Source organism: Diabrotica virgifera, chromosome 6, assembly GCF_917563875.1.
Source record: "Diabrotica virgifera virgifera chromosome 6, PGI_DIABVI_V3a".
NCBI lineage: Eukaryota > Metazoa > Arthropoda > Insecta > Coleoptera > Chrysomelidae > Diabrotica > Diabrotica virgifera.
The window spans coordinates 40,422,243-40,428,310 of NC_065448.1; positions in this window are offsets into that span (position 1 = coordinate 40,422,243).

Sequence of the window (6,068 nt, forward strand, 5' to 3'; positions counted from 1 at the left end):
AGGTGCAAAAATGTTACATTGCATATGCATTCAGTTACATCACCATATTGATTCACGATAGAGATTCATATTGATAATAATTATCAATTATAATCACGTATTATATTGTTGATTTATCCTGTAAAACTTGATAAACAATATGCGCTATCGCTATATTGAATTTAAGCGTTATACGTTTGTTTTAAAATTTGACACGTAGGGTTGAATAATTGTTATTTGTTATTAAAAATTTGTAATGAAATTTATTATATTATTTTTTTAATTTCAAAAATATTTTATCAGGGAGGTAGAAAATGTTAAGCAGAGGTAAAACAGACTGGACTGCAAGTAAGGGTAAGAACAGAACAAGTGGGTCTCGGTGGAGGTGGAGGTGGAGGTCGCGGTCGATGTCGATATCCATATAAAACAAACACATTGTACTGAATGGAAGAGAACAGAGTAGGTAAGTCGTGGTGAAGGTTTAGCGCGATGCCATCCAGGAGGTTTACATCGATGCTTTTGAAAATAAAATAAGTTTGTTTTACATGGATGTCTACTGCGCGGCCTACAACAGTGGCGTAGCCAGAGAAGGGGCCCAAGGGGGCCGCCCCCCCCCCGAAATTTATAAAATTTTAAACATTGTAGAAATCATAAAAAACTAAGTTTTACGGGTATTGACTTACGGTTTAGTTGTATTAAATCTTGTACGTAAAACAATGTGCTTCACACATCTTATTTAACAGTGTACACGTATTATTGCATTCATAAATAAAGAGTTGCAGTTATTATAAAGTAACAGTGTGTCGGTACTGGGCAAGCGGTCTAACTGTGTATAATTTTACATGCATCTGATCTGCGACGGAGCTGACGTCACATACTGTTTAAAATTTCTGACGTGAAGTTGGCGTTGACAGGTGTTTTTGTGGTTAATAAATAATAAATATTTTATTTGGTGACATATTTTAATGTAAAATACATTGTAAAATAGGTAACATTATCTATTAAGGAAATATTAAGTCAATAATTTAATGCATTCCTGTTGGTAAATCAAGAAATTATTCCGGAAACCAAGAGTCGGCCATTCTTATGTCAAGTTATTAGCTACTTTTTATCAGCTACTTTGGACGCCAGAATTTTGCTTATAGGTTCTATCCTGGGTGTTTTTATATCAATGGTACTGGGTATATTTTCTTCTCTAGAAGGTAAAGGTTGGCAACACTGTTCATGGGACTGACTGTCAGCAGCAGCAGCCACTAGGCTGCTAAGCTCTCACTTTTTTTCGCTCTCACGCCTTTCTGGTTTGTTTTGAGGTTAGGACGCACCGACTCGACTCGACAGTTGAAAACGTAATTATTCATAGGCCTACATGGTGAAGTGTTTTAGTGTTCAGTCTAATGCTTGCTGTGAACTGTGATGATAATTTATATTCATATTAAATAAATCAAATGGACGCATTTCTAAAAAAAACCGAGACTGAGTACGGACGGAGGAGTAAATATTACTCATTACCTCACTTTAAAGTTCAAAAGATTCCAGCTTTTTTTTAATTTTCCAGATCATTTTCAACACTTAAGACCTATTTAAGAAATTCAATAGGTGAAGAAAGGCTCACTTCCCTTGCACTCTTATCCATACATCGAGATTTGCAAGTGAAGACAGAAGAAATCATCTGCCAATACACAAGAACTCCAAGAAGGTTGCAGTTCTATTAGTAGGGCACATCTTCATATGTATTACCAATTCAGGATTGTATTGAAAGTAAACTTGCTAATTTTGTGCACGTAATAAATGTTATGAACGGATAAAAAATTGTATTGAGTTTTGAAACCTTTCTATGAACATTACTTGTAATATACCTTAGACAATTTGAAGCTATTGCGGCCGCCAATCATTGGACCGAACAAGAAAAGGCTGTTTCCTTGACTGCTGCTTTACGAGGTGATGCTGCAGATATATTAATGTCAATTCCTAAAGGTCAAGAAAAATGTTACCAAACCTTGTTCACTCGTCTAGAAAAACGCTATGGAGATTCCCATGTACAACAAGTATACAAAGCACAACTGCGAAGCAGAAGTCAAGGAGCAAGTGAGAATCTGCAAGAATTTGAAGCAGATGTGGCTCGTGTGGTGCGGTTGGCTTTTCCAGAGATGCCAGACGGCGTTTTAGAAGAAATTGCAGTAGATACCTTCGTCAATGGGTTGAAAGAGAGTGAACTACAGAAAGCTTTACGACTAGCAAGACCAAAAGTTTTAGCTGAAGCACTTGCTATTGCCTTGGAATACGAAGCAGCTATCCAAGCTTGGCAGAACATTAGTGCATGTAGTCCAGAAGCCAAGGCCTACTGGAGCCAATGGAATTGCCTAGTACTAAAAGATGATCTTCTGTACAGAACCATTGAGAGTGATGATGGTACAGAATCTAAGCTTCAGTTGATTGTGAAGTATTGCGTCAGTTGCATGACGGTACATCAGGTGGACACTTTGGCATTACGAAGACTCTGCAAAAGGTTCGAGAACGGTTCTATTAGGTGAACTGTAAAGATGATGTAAGAAGATGGTGCCGGAAATGTGAACTGTATGCATCTGGTAATGGTCCAGTTGGTAAAAACAAAGCACCCATGAGACAATACAATGTTGGTAGTCCTATGGAAAGAGTAGCAATCGACATTGCAGGTCCATTTCCAGAAACCGATTGTAACGATAATTTAATCGTTACGATATTGTGCATAAGGCAGAATTTATTCAGATAAGCAACTTAATAGTATGCAACTAACTATGCGTTGACGTGTAAGTGTCACCTAGATTGGTACTATGTACTTGTAGTATGTTGGTAACCTTTGGTGAATTCGGGATTTATAAGTTGGTTCGTCTGGCGATGACAGCTTCCGCTTGGCGTGATTGGATCGCAAGAGAAATGAAAAAAAAACATGGCGAAGTGACATTTTTATACATACCCAGTGTCCTGAATTCTCCGAGATTGAAACTAAAACCTTACTCTATTCATAAATTTCAACTTAAAATAAAAAGCTTCCTTACAACTTAAATTCTTGAATCTCCAAACTGAATAATACCTTCCGAAATAAAATAAAATGGTGTCAAGGCAATGGCCGCTGGAGGATCGACGTCTGCAACGAACGGAGGCGGAAGGTCAAGTGTCCGGCCACTCTGGCCACTATGCCAATCACGCCAAGCGGAAGCTGTCATCGCTAGACGAACCAACTTATAAATCCCGAATTCACCAAAGGTTACCAACATACTACAAGTACATAGTACCAATCTATGTGACACTCACTACACGTCAACGCATAGTTGGTTGCATACTATTAAGTTGCTTATCTGAATAAATTCTGCCTTATGCACAATATCGTAACGATTAAATTATCGTTACACGTAGCTGGAAATAAATACATCCTGGTAGCCATGGATTGTTTTACGAAATAAAGCGAGGCCTATGCATTACCAAATCAAGAAACTGCTACCGTTGCGGAGGTACTTGTTAAAGAATTCTTCAGCCGATTTGGTGTTCTCTTGGAGATCCACTCCGACCATGCGCGAAACTTTGAGTCAGCCCTTTTCCAAAACGTTTGTAAATTGATTGTTGTCAATAAGACTAGAACGACACCCCTGCATCCTCAATCAGATGGAATGGTCGAGAGGATGAACTGAACGATGGATAAACACTTGTCCAAAGTTGTATCTAAACATCAGCGAGATTGGGACCAGCACATTCATTTATTCCTGATGGCCTACCGCTCGGCCGTGAATGAAACTACAGGTCAGACACCAACCTGCCTGATGTTGGGTCGTGAAGTTCGTTTGCCCTGCGACCTAGAGTTTGGCTGCAGACCTTCCGAGGAACATGTTGCAGGCGAAGAATACGTCGACCGGCTGAAGTTAAAAATGAACAACATTCATGAACTTGCCCGACAACACATCCAGATAGCCAGTGACAGAATGAAAGATCAATACGATTCTCGATGCAAGAATGAAAGCTTCGAAGTAGATGATCTTGTCTGGCTTTATAATCCACAACGTCGTCGAGGCTTGTGTCCTAAACTGCAGAGACAATGGGAAGGTGCGTATGAAGTTAAGAAGAAAATAAATGACGTAATATACAGAATTATGAAGTTGCCAAACGGTAAACCAAAAGTTATTCACATAAATCGTCTTGCACCATATGCTGGCTCAAATGAAACAGAAGAAGCCCGAGTCCACCAATAGGAGATGACAGATGCCGCACAGCCAAATTTTAAGGAATTTATGTCAAATTACGCAGAGAGAAAAAGTGCTAAATTCGGCCTGAACAGAAGTTCAGCAAGATCTGTTTTGTGTTCCAGAAGACGTCTCTCTAGCCCACTGTGTTGCCCAAGACCTTGAGATGACTAAAGGAATCTCGTCCGTATTCAATAGAAAGTTCGGCCGCCTGGACGAGTTAAGAAATCAGCAGCCTAAAATTGGAAGAGTACTGCGATTGGAAGATGGTCCTCGATCTTTGCTGTATATGGTGACCAGAAAGTCTTATACGGACACGCCAAGCTACGAGAACATATGGCGTGCTCTAACTAATTTGAAGAAAATCGTGTGTAATTATGACATCAAAAAATTGGCTTTACCAAAAATAATCCATGCAGTAGAAAATCTGGATTGGACGATTGTGAGAAGCATGCTTGAAGTGGTCTTCAGAGAAACTGGCGTACGAATTACTGTGTGTTGCATGAACCCGAAGATGTCATACCCTTTAAAGACAGTAGACTGTTATTTTTTCTTGAAGGGTGTATGCAGAGCTGGAGACTCCTGTAGATTCCGGCATACTGGGCCTTCATCTAGAGTTGCTGATCGAGACGTTCAGATCTTAAGAGGGGACCAGTGTAACGAAAGAGAACTTTTGACCGACCCTCGTATAACAGTAACCATCTCCACACAGACAGAACAATATCGATGTTTCGTGATAAGACGCGATGCAGCGGCGAGGAGGACGTGCAACTAACCGAATCTCTTGGTCATAACTAGAGATGGACAGAACATTCCAAAATAACGGCTAGAGTATATATAACGACACGAATTTTGTAAATACAGTTAGTTTTAAGCTAGAGATTTGTAAAGAAAACTTGTATAAATAAATTAATAAAGTCGTATATAAATACGAACGCTCGTTTTTGTTACAATATTATAGTATATTATATTATTATTTTTATCTTTTATATCTATATTCTCTATTCAAAAGTTCTATGTTCTTTTTGTTCAAAATACACTTAGTTTTTTTAATAAATCAATAAGCAGACAACAGATATTACATAAAAACAACAAATTCTTACATTAGAAATAGCTTCGCATCCATGATGACGTTGAGAATGAACTAAAATATCTTTAATGTCCTTTGTAATCACTTTATTAAACTCCGTTTCATATCGACTGGTAATCTAATAAATATTTTATTGGAGGTTTTAATGGTTTTAATTTAACAGAATGGTATTAATCAACACTTTCATAGTATTTACTTTTATTTTCGATAGTTAAAACACACACAATTCAATACCCAGGCGACCAAGTGACGTCAATATCGTCGAAGAAACGTCAGTTTTTGGTTGAATATATACACGCGTTTGAACATTACGTCGTAGAAACATCTTTTGTAGGTGATTTTAAATACGTAAGATTAATGACGTTAAAATAGGTACGTTTAAAAACACGTTTTCATTTGATAGCCTCACAAAGTCTGACGTCACAAATTTGGGAGGAGCTTAAAGACTTCGGTAATGCTTATGACTCAAAACAATTTCCATAAGAAATTTTTCATTTATTGTTTACATGGTTTATGTGGTAAAATAAGACTTTTCATTTAGACATTTAGTTGAAGAAATGTGTTAATTAAGAGATTTTTGTTCGTTTTCCTCAAGTGAGTTAGTTCAATGCAATAGTTCTTCTTGAAGACTGTTTGAGATTATGTTATTTGTTTTGTTTGGTGTTTATTTTCTGTTAATGAACTAATTATGTGTTATCGAGTTTAATTAAATTATTTTGTTAATAAATAATTTATTAGTTTATATGTTGTTTCAATTTTGACACAGTAAGTATATATAAAAAGTGAAA